Genomic DNA, 15,789 nt, shown 5'->3' on the forward strand with positions numbered 1-15,789 from the left:
TATACATACATTTAGTTTCCTTTTAAATTTTTTTTACATACTATAATAGTAATTTATATTTTTTTAGGTTTTATTACAAATTAAATATTCATAAAATATTCATAAAACTGTATGACCTTCAATGGATCTCAGGATTAAATATATTGTATTTATATATTAATATATATCTGAATTTATTCTATAATTTATATATGATGTATGCATATTATTGTTTTTACTGTATATACACTCTGTACGCTATTTAGTTATTATAATTTACATTTATTTTAGACTGTATATATGTTACTATTTTAATATAATATAGTTTTTACTATATATACATTCAAATTTTAATATTATTTTTGTTTTTTATTTAAAGTGGATCTCAGGAGGAAAAATTAAAAATACATATATGCATATTTTAAACTGGGAAGGAGCTTTGAGTTCTTAAAGCTACAGTTGCCCATTTTCAAGTGCACATGAAAAGATCAGATGAAATGACCCCTTTAACACCAACTCTGAATAAAATTAAAAATACATATATGCTTAATGAATCAAACAAATAACAACAGAGTTTCTGAGTCTCAGTGTCCGTCTCTAAATATCCCACAATCCACCCTTCCTGCCCACACATCCCGTCCCTTTTGCCTGCTTATCGGGTCCATAATCCCTGACCCGACCATCGAATAAATCCTTTTCCATCATGCTCCCCATGTTGGTTTTGACACACGCCACTTTGGAGCCCGTTTATCTTTAACTGCTGCTGTGAGTAAGCATCAAAACACCAACCGCGATTGGGAGAGTGCAAATGCAGCAAGCTCATTTCTCTATGCACTATGGTCCACCTTGTTTTGATCACGCTCTGTTGTTTGTTTTCCTTCTCTTTCTTTCGCTCTTTGTTGTTCAGCGTAACCTGGAGCTGTTTTTTGTTCAGTGTAGTGTGGACTTAGTTTTTTTTTGAATGTGTGTTGTTTTTTTGATTTGAACCTGTAGCTCTTTGTTGTTCAGCGTAACCTGGACCTTGGCCTTTCGGTCAACGGGAAACAATGCTCAGAGGCTTGGATTTGAACCTGTAGGGTCAGAATACGTTACCCTTGATTATTATTATAATGGTGTAGATGTCTTTTTAATCTGTACGGTGTGAGGTCATTGTTGAGGAAAATTCAGAGATGAACATAGGGTAGATGTAATCGGCAATCACGTAAAGGTAGAGAAGAGAGAGCGTGTGTCTTCTTCGATGACTCCAACCATAATATATCTCAGCTCACGGCTACCTTTACTTAATCCTCGTCCATTTCTCGTTATTGTGTATTTATATATATATGTATGTATATGTATAAAGTTTAAGGAGAAAACTTTTTTTTCAGCAATGATAATAATAAGAAATGTTTCTTATAATGGTGAAAATGTGCCATAACAGGAATAAACTGCACTTTAAACGACAAAAAAAAAAAAACAAATAAAAAAACTTTTTTTCACAATATCAATGTTTTTTTTACTGTATTTTTAATAAATCTATAATAAACCCTGGACACAACGTGCACATTTTACTTTCTTAATGTATTTTTAATAAATCTATAATAAACCCTGGACACAACGGACAACTATTAAGAAAATAAGTTTGGCGGGACTATTTTATCCATCTCTATTGATTGGATCAAAAAAAAAATTGGGCGTTACTTTCCAGAATGGAGACAGATGGTTGTAGGCTGAAAATAAAATAAAATAAAATAAAATAAAATAAAATTTTAAAATACAAATCAAATTTTGTCCTTCACAACGTTGAGGCTTGGTAAGGGAAAGTCATTCCGAGGAGGAGCATTATTAACAAACCGATAAGTTCTTCCAATAAGACCAGTTTTTTATGTTTTTTTTTTTTTTTTTTTTGCTTTATTATCCCCAAAATTATAGCTAGTTCAAAAACACACTCTAGAGCATGACTGATTAGGAAGAATTTTTTTTTTATTTTTTTTGTGTATTTTGTCTTATCTTATTTCTAGTTCTGCTTTGCTTGATCTTTATTTTTTTACTTTGTTTTTTTTTTTTTTTTTTTTTTTTTTTTTTGGGCTGTTGGATTTTAATGATACAGCATGCTGATCATTAAAGAATATTAAAAAGGAATAATAAGGAAAGCACCCCAGACGGTTTCAATTTGGTCCAATCACATTCACACTGTGAGGATTTGAGATTCTAATTAATCTATATTCAGATTATTATATTATGGATGCAGTAATTGTAATTAATAGTTGTATCACTATTTCTGACATGTTGTAATTGGTGGTATATAAGTGGTGTTGTTTATTTATTTTTATGTGTGTTTGTTTGTATGTATGCGTGTGTGTGTGGAAAAATATGAGCGGGGTGTTGTTTTTTATATGAGGAAATTATATACATGTTATGATTATAGCATATATATATATATGATTAAAACAACTGTCCTGCGTGTGTAAAAATCAATAAAAACCAAGGTAAATGTAGTTTATGTTATGCATAAAGAGTGAAAATACTTCACACTTTTAAATTATTTTCTAATTATTATTATTGTATTTGGGATAAAAAAAAAAAAAAAAAAAAAAAAAGCAATGCTAGCTATGAAATTAGCTTTCCAAAAATGTTTCTAAAATGTCTTTCCTGCAACTAACAAAACATAATTTGATGTGTGGCGGAAATGACAAACATGACAGAATTATCCTATATGTGTATATACTACATATCATTTTGGAAGAAATTAATACTTTTATTCAGCAAGGACGAATTAAATAGTTCAAAAGTGTACAGAGGAAAGTGTTTTTTTTTTGTTGTTGTTTTTTTTCTGAAAAGCATCTGTACTCAGTGTATGCATAAATTAGCATCTCAAAATAGCACCAGATAGATGCAACCACTGCTACAGTAGATGTCAACTGAAGGTTAACAGCATTAGTGGAAACCAAAGAAAAATCTTGTTCTATACTGATGTATAATCAGTTAGGATTAAAACACCTTCCTGGAATCACAAATCACAATCACAAAACTGATTCCAAATCAGCATAAAAAGTGGCTCTTTCCAATGACATATCATCATGTTAATGGCCTTGACAGATGGTGTGTGAATACCCTGATCAATACCATTCCAAACCTCTTAACCTTCAGTAGTGCAAAGCAAGACCTGGAGAAAATGAGGCTATTGATCAGGGCAATAGAGTGGAAAGATGTGTACGGCATGCTAGCAACAGGCTAACTGCTGCATGTGCACTTCCACTAACATACTAACTTGAACTCACAACCAGTGTTTATCAAAGCAAACTCTGTAATGAAATTACAAGTGTGTGTTTTATAACCAAACCACCTACAGCAAAGGAACGATTAGCTTGACCCAAATGGGAGGTTAAAGTAACAGTTCACCTAAAAATTAAAATTTGCTGTGAATTTATTCACCCTCAAGCCATCCAAGATGTAGATGAATTTGTTTCTTCATCACAACAGGTTTAGAGAAATTTAGCATTACATCACTTGCTCACCAATGGATCCTCTGCGGTGAATGGGTGCCGTCAGAATGAAGCTGATAAACAGCTGATAAAAGCATCACAGTAATCCACAAGTAATCCACACCACTCCAGTCTATCAATTAGCATCGTCTGAAGCAAAAAGCTGCATGTTTGTAAGCAACAAATCCATCGTTAAGATGTTTTTAAAATTGTTTCCAAACAAAATACAAATCCTCTATTAATAATATAGCTTTCTCCAGTGAAAAAAAAAAAAAAAAAAAAGAAATATGCATAGATCAAGCACTGCTTATAAGCAAAAACAGCTCTAAACAAATATGTCTGTGGGTTTTAATATAAGAGGACAAGAGGGGATGGACTTTTTCACTGGAGGAAACGTTATTATGGATTATGGACCAAAATTGTGGATGTGCTTCTTACAAACACGCAGCTTTCCACCTCACATGACGTTAACTGATGGACTGGAGTCATGTGGATTACTTGTGAATTATTGTGATGTTTTTATCAGCTGTTTGGACTCTCATTCTGATGTGGGTGTGCTTCTTTCACTGCAGAGGATCCACTGGTGAGCAAGTGATGTAAAAACACATTTCTCCAAATCTATTCTGATGATGAAAGAAAGATTGTTTGGTGTGATGGTGGTTAATAGTTGTTCAGATTTTTTTTATTACTATTTCTTTGAGTAGTTATTTTTTTTTTTTTTATTCTTCTTATAAATCTTCTTGTTGTTCTAGCAAAACACCTCTGGATCCAGACTTCCTGCTGCGGTGGAAGCTGATCAGTGCCGTAGTCCGAGAGATTAACGGCTCCTAGAGCATGTAAGCTTCTGTAACCGCACAACTGACACAGAACAACAAACACTGAAGTGAGTCCCTCCACACGCTCAATCAAGGTATTGCACAAAGTCAGAAAGCTGGCATTTCAGAATAAGAGAGAATTCAGTATATGCACAACACTGATGCTGCAACTCGCTTTTCTTAAGAGGATTTTGGATATCAGCTAAAAGCAGAGTGCTCATACAGGTATCTGTAGAGTTAATGACTGAGTTAATTCGAGACGTGCTGATGTTGTGCCAAGAAGCAAAATCTACACACTACAATGTAAAATGAGTAATGCTGTTTGGCTGAATCAAAAGTGTTAAGTGTCAGATAAATGTTTGCGCTTGCAAATCTTACATAAATGCAACGCTAGCTAGATGGTAGATCATTGCAAGGGTTTTAGAAGGTGTTGCTCTTACATTCTGATTTGAAACCAATTTAGATGCTTTCAGTACTGGAAACTGAGAGGAGAAAGAATGAGATTGACAATGTAAAGGTATAGTTCAGCCAAAAATGTAAACTATGTGATCGTTTACTCATTCTCATTTCATTGTAAACCTGTATGACTTTCTATCTTCTTTGAAAAAAGGCAAACAATATCATAAAAGTAGCATATGGCTCATGCACAGTTTTGTTAGTGTTAACTAAAATAAAAAATCATAAATTAATTAATTAATTAATAATAATAATTGTTGTTTGTTGGAAGTATTATGTATTTATTAGAAGAAAAACTTAAAAAAGTGATTGCTTATTAATTATAAAAATTCGAAATAGAAAAACAAACAACAGCTAACAATATGTATATGTATATATATATATATATTAATATTATATATATTATATATATATATATATATATATATATATACACACATACACACACACACGTGTATGTGTGAGTGTGTGTATAAGCACAAAAAATGTATAAAATAAAAATAAAAATGAATACTGAAAATATATAAAAATAAAAGCTAATTAAAATTATTAATAAATACTATAATGATATAAATCTAAAACTGCTCATGTGCTAAATGTGAGTGTGTATAAGCACAGAAAAATTTATAAAATAAAAATGAATACTGAAAATATAAAAAGACACATAAACGCTAATTCAAATGATTAATAAATGCTATAATGATATGACTGCTCATGTGCTAAATTTAAATTATTTTATATAATGACTTGAGTGAGTGAGTGAAAAACAAGTTTAAAAGCTGATTAAATCAAATCTCACTTAAATTTGCATATATGCATATAAGGTGTGTCAAAGCGTGCCACATCAGATTCAATGTCAATGATGCCACATTTAATTGATTCTTGTGCCCCAACCATTTATAATGCAGCAAATTATAAATATGTCCATATGCATGTTATTTTGGGCATATTCAAACAGTATAAAATATGAATCAACCACTATAGAAAAGGGGCAGATTTTCAGTCATCACTGATCTAGATTTCAGTAAAGTCCTGTATGGATTACTGTTATGATGGAGCCTTTTTGTTCATTTTTTGAGCTTGACAGTTCCTAGTCACCATTCACTTTAACTGTACAGAACACTTCAGTATGAGACAGAGGAAAGAACATCACACAGGTTTGGAATGACATGAGGATAAATACATGGCGACAGAACCTTCATTTCTGGTTGAACTTTAAGCAAATTTAGGAATCAGCAAGAGACAATGACATTTATCCGAAGAAGAGTCAGATGAGCTAGAGATGTGCAATGCACCAGTCAGAGTAGCATTTAGCATCAGCAAAGCAGGAACAATTGCTCATATGCCTTAAACGAACTTGTCAGCTCCTCTACAGCGTGATTGATACCAGTAACTCACACTATCCGGCTTATTTGTGACACAGATGAAGATAATCATCATCTCTTGTGGTAATGCTGATGAAAATGACAATAATTATGATGAGAGAGGGTGGGGGATTGCGCTTCTACCATACGCAGAAAAAAAAAAGGTAAATACTCCCCAAAAATGTTGATGATACATCAGAGAGCACTATAAATCACTCACTTCCCTTCTTTATTCTGTTTCCTCTAGAACGATGGAGGGAAAAAGTGCCAGACGATGAGGGGGTGAACACAGCACGCTTCAGTGGCCATGACTGCACTCCCTGGGAAGAAAAGCAGTCTGTCAGGACCATTATTCAGGATAAAATGCCCTCTTTTCCTCTGATCTAAGACCAGCTGAATCTATTCTTAAAGGAACAGCCCCAGTGATATTGAGTGCTACTGTTAACAAAAACTAAATAAATGAAAACAACTTCAAAAAAAAAAAAAAAAAAAAAAAAAAAAAAAAACTTGGGAAACAAATAACCTAACTAAAACACATTTTCCGGACATTTAAATAACAATGGCCACAGATTAATTTTAGTTTTCGATGCACGGTATATTATAAAACTTGCAACCTTCACAACCTGCCTGCATTAAACATAAAAATGGGAAACAGGAAGACTGTTAAAAAGACAAACATAGACAATAATCTGAAAAAAAAACCCCACTAACAAACAACCAAATAAATTAATTAATCAATAATAATAATAATAATAATAATATTAATAATATAATAATAATAATAATAATAATAATACTATATAGATAGATATATATATATATATATATATATATATATATATTATATATATATATAATATATAATACACACATACATACAGGTAGGCAGGACGCACGCGCGTGCGTACGATAATGGATTGGGAACAAAATTTTTAACTACAAAACCATAAAAAATAAAGAAACTAAACAAACGTAAAACTAAAATAAATAAATGGTACATAAATAAATAATAAAAAAATAAAAAAAAATAAATAAATAAATAAATAAATATATGAAAACCCTTTCAGGTCACCCATTATCCATTTGTTAACTATCGCAGTGTAGATTGTGCAATTATCATATATTATTATTTTTTTTTTAATACAGTAATTTGACTTAAATGTACTATTTATACTTGTTCACTTTAACAGTGACTATAGGCAAACTGTCACTGTTCTGTTGTGCCTCAGCAGTCACGTCCACTTTTCTACGGAAGATTTCAGAGTCAGTCAAGCTAAGCTTCCAGCATTCTCCTACAGCGAGAGCTTCCACAGCGTCCAATCACAAAGCCATCAGAGCAGTAAAGCTTCATGATAACACTGATACCATGACAACGCAAACCATCCCCTCCGCCTGTAAACATAGTCCAAGTCCACTATCATCTGCGCATGAGTTCACAAACAAGCCGCGGGCCGGACTTTGGGTGATAAAAGAGCAGCAGCAATTCTGAGATGCTTCCTGGAGGAGACAAAACAAGAGGGTCAGTCTATTCAAGTTAAATTTGCTGGGTCCTTCTGCATTTGCCGGGGAGTTAATCTGATATATGGCCATAGGCTGAATCTATTTGCGTAAGAGCCTCTGCCCTTGGCTCATAGATCAGTCAAGCAGCCCTCGCTTGCTCTGTACCTTCTGTAATGGATGACTGCAGAAAGAAGCAATGCAGGTGCACCTTAAGAAACCCTAAACTGGGGAACAAGCCACGGCAGGCAAGTTAGGCCATCAGGCAGGTTATAAATATTTGCTCAGGTCATTCTTCTTACAGTATCAAAGAGCACCTCCAGCCAGGTTGAGGAGAAATGGGATACATGTAACAATAAAATATGAAATGTGAGGAAGTGTGTTCTTAAAGAGATAGCTCACACACACAAAAAAATACAACTGTTACCATTTACTTGTCCTGTTGTAGTTCTAAACCAGATTGTTATCCTTTGTTTTGTTTTTTTTTTTTTTTTGAGTGAAATAGATAAATATACTGTAAGCACAATTACACAAAAGATAATGTAAATACCATTTTTGAGAAGAATATTTTTGTACACCTTCTCCAATCAATCTGTAATTTTGCAATAAATTATGCAAAAAGTGTGAATATTTCATACTTTATTATTATTAATATTATTATTATTAATGTGGAGCAAAATAAATAAAATAAAATAAAATAAAATAAAATAAAATAAAATAAAATAAAATAAAAATGTCCATACAGAGGAAGTAAACTGGGTCCAAAACAACACTGAGATTTTAGAAAAGAAAAGAAAAGAAAAGAAAAGAAAAGAAAAGAAAAGAAAAGAAAAGAAAAATATTTTGTTATCAATAAGATGAAAATTAGCATCATGAAACAAATTTAAGGATGCAAAAAAAGGAAAGGAAAAAATATTTTCATTAAATAAAAACAGATGTAATTTTAGTCATAATAAAAATAAAACAGACGTACATTAATTAACATGATGTTTTGTAATATTTACTAAATTTAAAGGAAAATTATCAAAAGACAAAAAACTACGACTTAAAAAAAAAAAAAAGAATAAATAACGCAATTTGTTTTAACAACAACTGAATTGCTGTCTGCTTCAAATTTTATACAACTGTTTAATAATCAAGAAGCTAATATGGTGTAAATTTGGGGGTCTGGTCCAATATATATTATTCTATATATATATTTATATATATATATATATATATAAATCTCTTATGTTCAAATCCAATAAAAACTGTAATATTGTGAAATAGTATTAGAATTGCTTTCTATTATATTTTAAAATGTAATTTATTCCTGTGATGGCAAATCATTACTCCAGTCTTCAGTGTCACATAAATCTACCAAAATCATTCTAATATGCTGATTGATTTGCTTATATCTAATCAATTATAATCTAGTTACTTGACAGATTTTTGTTTGATGATTCTTTGATTCATAAATAAAAGAACAGCATTTATTTGACGTAGAAACATTTTTTTTTTTTTTGACATCACAAGTGCCATTTTGACATATTCATTTCTTTAAAAAGCATTTAAAAACAAAAGTACTGACCCTAAACTTTTGAACATTCGGCCAAACAGTTCATATATTTCCTTTCCGCCTCGAAAATAGTTCTAAAAGAAACCAAAGAATCAAGTTTTGTGCCTTCAATCAGCTCTGATTTTACCACTTACATACTCTGGTCTGAACCACCACAAACACAAAAAACTTACAAATGACATTTTACAGCTTGCACTGGAATACATTACAAAACCAGCCTTCCCAATCCTGACCTCCAGCCCGTGTCTGAGAAAGAAAGATGTGTTGTGTGCGAGTGACTCTAAATGAGAGCGAGAGTAGAGCTGATAGAGATGGGGAGTGATAGTGGTGTTCAGGGAAGAAAGGTGGTGGACGCCTAGTGAAAGAGAGCAGGTCTTTTTGCGGCGGCTTTCAGTGCGAGAGGAGGTCTGTCTGAAGAGGTTATTTATTTTTCATCTAGAAATGGAAAGTGAAGAGTGATGTGGAGAGAGCCTCGATGGAATTACACTGGAGACTGTGAAGGCGCCGGAGTCTCCCGGGATTATTCACTCCCGCTCTCGGCCGTCTTGATCTCGAGGAGGGAACTGTTGCTCGATGTCTCTCATCCTAAATAGTTGCACTTTCTCAGAGCCTCCTCAATAGGTGTCCTCCTTCTCATTTCAAACTCAATTATAGCAGCAAATGAAAGCCCTGGTGCTCCATAATCAATCCACAGTCCCATCAGGCCTCAACATGTGCTCCTTGGGACGGCTCATTAAGAGCCCACTAGTACACTTTGCCTTATTATGGAAAAACCTAGATCTTGTTGTATCCCATGTGGCTCGGTCTCAAAGAGCAAAATCTAGTACTTTCCTGGTTATTCGCAATAGCTACTGCTAGTTCTATTAGCAAACAACTTAATTAATCAAGTAAAAGTTTTTTTTTTTTTTTCCAGATATGAGGACTTTTATGGCTCAAAAGTTGACTCAGTTCTTTACATTTTATTAATAATACATTTCTTTCCCTTTTTGTTACATGAAGATCACATCTTTATAATTTTGGGGGGCTTTCAGGTAAAGATTTTTATTTTTCACACGCTGCCAGAGTTTCAATCTCAAAATATGACACTGATTGCACATGATGTGAACAATATTTTTGTACATAAAAAAAAAAAATTTTTTTACACATGATGCAAAAAAATATGATAATATTTTATTCTTGTTCATATTCATATTCATATTATTTGTACTTGTACTTGTATTCTTGATTTGTTTTTGTTATTTGTTTTTTTTTTTGTTTTTTTTTTTTTTTTTGTTTTATTGTGTTGTGTTTAGGGTAAATAGAAAGCTAGCTATGAAAGAAAAAGTTAACCTTCCAAAAATATTAAAAACATCTTATCTGCGACATAATACATAATTTGATTTTAGGTTAAAATTGCATATATTCAGAAAAAAGTAAGATAATGATCATGTGATATATGTATATACACTGGCATTCAAAAGTTTAGGGTCAGTAATTAAAAAAAAAAAAAAAAAAAAATCAATGCTTTTATTAAGCATGGACTTATTATTTATATACTGTTAGTTTTATTATATATATATATATATATATATATATATATTTATATATATATATATATATATATATAACTCTTTATTCATTAAAGCAAGAAAAAAAAAATCCACAAAACCACAAAATATTAAGCACTATCTATTTTCAACATCGATAATAAGAAATGTTTCTTGAGCTGCAAATCAGAATATTAAATCATTTCTGAAGGATCATGTGACACTGAAGACTTGGAGTAATGATGCTGAAAATTCAGTTTTGCATCACAGGAATAAATTATATTTTTAAATATTCCAAATAGAAAACAGTCATTTTAAACTGAAATAATATTTTTGCAACAATGGTGTATAAAAACTTTCCAAAAACAGTAGACAAACTCAATCAAAGTGTTAAAAGGTTTTTTTTTGTTTTTTTTTTGAGTTTATGTTCTATAAGTCCACAGGACCAAAAAAAGTTGAAGATACTTCCCAAAACAAATGGAAAGTCCATTGAGCAACACCCGTGGCTTAAGCTTGGAGTCTTTACTCGCCGCCACTTTTAATGAGCAAAAATGTCCAATTCTTTCAGAGCAAAGATCTCATCGGGGAGGTTCTGGAGAGTGGCAGAAAAAGTAATATGTTAAAAATAATCGCCGCTGCTCTACCCAGCACGGAGGAACTTTCCCTGTAGTAATCAAGCAAGTTCTGAACTTAAGTTTACAGAGGGAGAATAATTAAAGTGACACCAGTGCTGCTTTGGTGCATCCTCTAGCAAACTCTCACCTGATGCTGGTGTTGGGTCCTTTGCTTTCTGACGCATCAACACACGGGTCCCCATGCACGTAGCTGCCGGAGGCGAGGGGACTCGGATATGTAACATGGCCTCATTTTGCTCGTTCGGCAGAGGCAGCGTGGTGCTACACCATGAGGAGCACAGAGCAGGCGGCCTTGATTATTTCCTCAAATAGAAACATGTCTACTGGCCGCTAATCGCCTCGGCAGAGCCAGAGCGGGTGCAGGCATTCAGCCCGTAACAATGGAGGTGGGCAAATAAATAAATAAAAAATTAAGAATAATATATAATATATATATATATATATATATATATATATATAATAATAATAATAATAAAAATAAATAAAAAATAAATAAATAAATAAATCTGGGTGACATTATACTTATAATGGAAATCTAAGAAACTGATTTTTTTATTATTATAAATTTTAAGTATTTTTCTTATACTATTATTGTATTTATTAATATTTAAGTTATCTTTTATTTTTATATGTTCAGCTTTCATTTCAATTTTAGTTTGTTTTGGTATTTTTATTTGCTTTTTTATTTTTTTTTTTTATTTTTAGCTTTTTTTTATTTTTTTTTATTTTTTTTTAGTTTTATTTTTATTTCAATTTTAGTATTTATTTTAATTCAGTTAGTAAAATAGTATTATTTATTTATTATTTTAATTCAGTTAGTAAAGACATAATTTCTGGTTAACATTTTTTCAAAGACTTTCGTTAAATATTCATATTTAATTAAAATTTAATTTTAATTAATGGAAATTAATTTAAATATCTTTAGTTAACAATAACAACACTGTTTTGCAAATGGTAAAATACTTAATAATGGTAAAAACTATTTAACACTGAATATTCTATTCAGTTCCATAGACATAAGATGTAAACAATATGCATGGCAACATGATTACAGTGTGTGTGTGTGTGTTTGTGTGTGTTTTCAAAATTAATAGTTCTTTACCATGACAACATAGTGCCATAAAAGTAAAACAAACAAACAACTTTACAGCTCAAATGATACATACATTTGAAAGAATAATATAAATGCGTTTTAAAAAATACCTTCAAAAATAGGCCCCATTCATATATTATTATTATTATATATTTTTTTTATAATTAATAGTTTAAATTGGTTTGCTTATATATATATATATATATATATTATATATATATATATATATATATATATATATATATATATATTTTTTTTTTTTTTTTTTTAGGTTTTTTTATGTACGCATTTAAAGTTTTTTAATTTATTTTTATTTAGTACTTTAATACAATTTAGAAATGTTTCTCGGCAACTAAATGAAATAAAAATACATTTTTTCAGTTAAGATTTTATTTCAAGCAACAAACATGTTTTTTTTTTATGGTTTTAGTTTAAGGTAATTATAACCTGCCTCAATTTCTATTTTCTGCTGTTTTTATTTTTTTATTATTTTTTTGTAAACAAAACAAGAGACTTACCAAAAATGTTTGTGGTAATGAATATCATTACACAAATGCTGTCGATTGAACTTAATTTGTACTGAACTCGGGATATTACTTTAATCATCTCTCCACCCGCCGCCACCATCCTCCGTCCAGTCGGCTGAGGAGGGGAACTGCTGAAGAAGCAGTCCATGGTAATTAGGCCTTAGAGTGCACTTTATTTTGGTCCTCCCTGCCAAATTAGGTTATATAATAAATGAGAAAGAAAGGGCGAGAGAGAGTAACAGAAAAACACCCGAAAGAGAACAGATGAAGTCTAAATTTAAACCCCACTCAACATGAGTCACTGCCCCCAGTGCTTCGGGCTAGCCGGGGTCTCGCTGCTGTAGTCTTGAAGTTGTTGCAGTGAATACGCTCTGGCCGACACTCACCGTAAGTCACACGATACACCTTCTCAGCTCAGACCACCTCTAAGAAAGAATGGGAATTCAGAATCGGGAATAGAAGGATTTCATGAATGTTTTTTTTTTTTTTTTTTTGCCAAAAGATGAACTAATGGATCTCAGCTCACACAACACTTCTGAAAAGGTGCAGAAAAGCCTTCACTAATTAACTGCAGCATTAACTGAAACCTTCAAAGGTGTGAGCTAAAGGCCATGAGCGCAGGAAAGAGTGTGATACAAGCAAGAAAGGCGTGACTATATAAACAAACCTGCAATAATGAAATACGGTGTAAAATACCACACTTATCACTTGACTTCTCTGAATGTGTTCCATATAGCCCATGATAATCAGTTCAGCTGGAGACAGAGCATGTTGTAGCTTGATTAGCCTCATCAATCAATCAATCAATCAATCAATCAATCAATCAATCAATCTAGATGTTTATAAAATGTTTATTTATTTTGAGCCGATTAAAAGTCTTTTTTTTTTTTTTTTTAGATTCTTGTAGACACATTTATTTATTGCCCTTAATTTTACACAGATTTTCTGAATATTATTTACTGATTAAAACAATATGAATTATTTTATTTCCATGATTATTTGTGCATTTCACTGAAAATCTAATTTTACCATTGACAGTAATGTGTGGTGAATAAATAAATGAATAAATAAATTAGTTTTTTAACAAATTATTTTATTTTCATAAAAAAATTATTTATTTATTGCATATGTATTTAAATAGATATTTTACCATTGACAGTAAATCAATCATCCAATGTTAAGAAATTCATGGATTTATTTATTATTATTATTATTATTTTTATTTTTTTATTTTTTACAACAAATTTTTAGACCACTTACTGGATCAATAAAGCTAAATGTCATATTGTATGACTAACATAATTTATACAAATTATTTTACTTTCATGATAAAATAATTCTTTTCATGATTATTTATGAATTTAAATTATAATTTATGTAATGACATTTAGGTAAGTACAGTCTGTCAGTAAGTAAGTAAATAAATTAATTAATAAAGTATTTTTATTTATTTATTTTTTTTCAAATTAATATACATATTGGAAAAATAAATTACAAAATATTTTTATTATCATAAAGAAATAATTAATTTCCCGCTTATGTATTTAAATAAATATTTTACCATTGACAGCTATGATGATGTAAAATCAACCAACCTTAATAAATTCCTTAATAAATTCACAGATTTAAAAAAAATTAAAAATTAAAAAAAAAATTAAAAAAATTTGTAGACCACTGAGCAAGCAAATAAATAAATAAATAACTAAATACATACATATATACATACATACACACATACAGTACATACATACGACTAAATTAAACTAAAATAAAACAAAAAAACCTTCATCAACCAACATTCTGTTTGCCTGTTGGACCAGTAAAGGTTAATGCCATATTACTGTATGTCTACACTAGCTTTAAGGAGGTCTTATGATCTACTAGTAAGTTCTACCTTAAGAACAAATGGTGCATCCAAATTGAGTACAGACTTAGTTATAAACTAACTAACAACTAAGCCCCTAAACACATCAAAGATTCATTCTTTGTGTTAGAGGCTTGTTCAAGTCCCAACACTATGTTTGAGCAATACAAGAAGTGATGGTTACCTTAGAAAACACCACAAATAAATATTGCAATGTCAAAGTCCTGGTGGTTGATTTTAATTAAACGAGAATGTTAAGTTAAATGATATCTATGAATCCGGTTCAGGTAGGTTAAGAGCTAAATGTGCAAATGCACAAAAACAGGATCCAGCTTCACTTTCAAAAAGGCACTCTGGCCATTGTATCACCTGTGTGGTCAGCAACTCAGCAGAACCAATCTTGAATTGGATTTTAATAGATTTTGTGTCCGTTTCCCAGCACTGCAGCATTTTCAATCTCTTTCGTATTTCCCTTCAACCCCTCTATCTCCATCTCGCACAGGTTTGGACTCTCTATATGATGCTTTAGACATTTTATATAAGACAATAACAGTCACCCCAACACACTTTACCCTAGAAAGCACTGCTTTTACATAACTGTTTTAATAATGGAGCAGACACTCTTGTGCTTTGCCTCTCCAATCGCCCTGTCAGTCTTGCGTGTGACATCGAAACAATAATAAGCAGGTTTGCAGGGTTATTTTTAGAAATCGGGGGAAGTGGGAGAGGAGATAAAAACGCAAATGAGTCAGAGATGCACGCTGCCTCTCCACATGGCTGTATTCAAGAATGGCATGGCCTAAATCCCTTTTAGTCTTATCGAAAGTTTGCATTCAAATCTCGCACAGGCTAATGAAATGGAAAGGCAGATCTAATGGAGTGTTCTGATCTTCACGCGCAAATGAACCATCTAAAACAGAATATCGCTCTTTAAATTTTGCTCTTGAAACGCAAGTAATCCTCAGCATCAGAGAAGCTAATCCAAGTACTTTTTGTCAGCTAATTAGACAG

At 31.4% G+C, this 15,789-nt stretch overlaps 1 protein-coding gene across 7 annotated transcripts in view; it reads right to left on the reverse strand.

The window, feature by feature from the left end:
• The window catches only part of lrrc4ca (leucine rich repeat containing 4C, genome duplicate a), a 212,880-nt gene that overhangs the window by 25,553 nt on the left and 171,538 nt on the right, over positions 1-15,789 (reverse strand). For 2 of the 7 annotated variants that reach the window (XM_042753568.1, XM_042753564.1), the window contains exon 2: positions 6,299-6,398. The exons of the other annotated variants lie outside the window; for them this stretch is intronic. The gene's annotated coding sequence lies outside the window, so the exon portion shown is untranslated. The remainder of the gene's footprint in view (positions 1-6,298; positions 6,399-15,789) is intronic. 7 annotated transcript variants of the gene reach the window in all.

Source organism: Cyprinus carpio, chromosome B25 (assembly GCF_018340385.1).
Source record: "Cyprinus carpio isolate SPL01 chromosome B25, ASM1834038v1, whole genome shotgun sequence".
Lineage (NCBI taxonomy): Eukaryota > Metazoa > Chordata > Actinopteri > Cypriniformes > Cyprinidae > Cyprinus > Cyprinus carpio.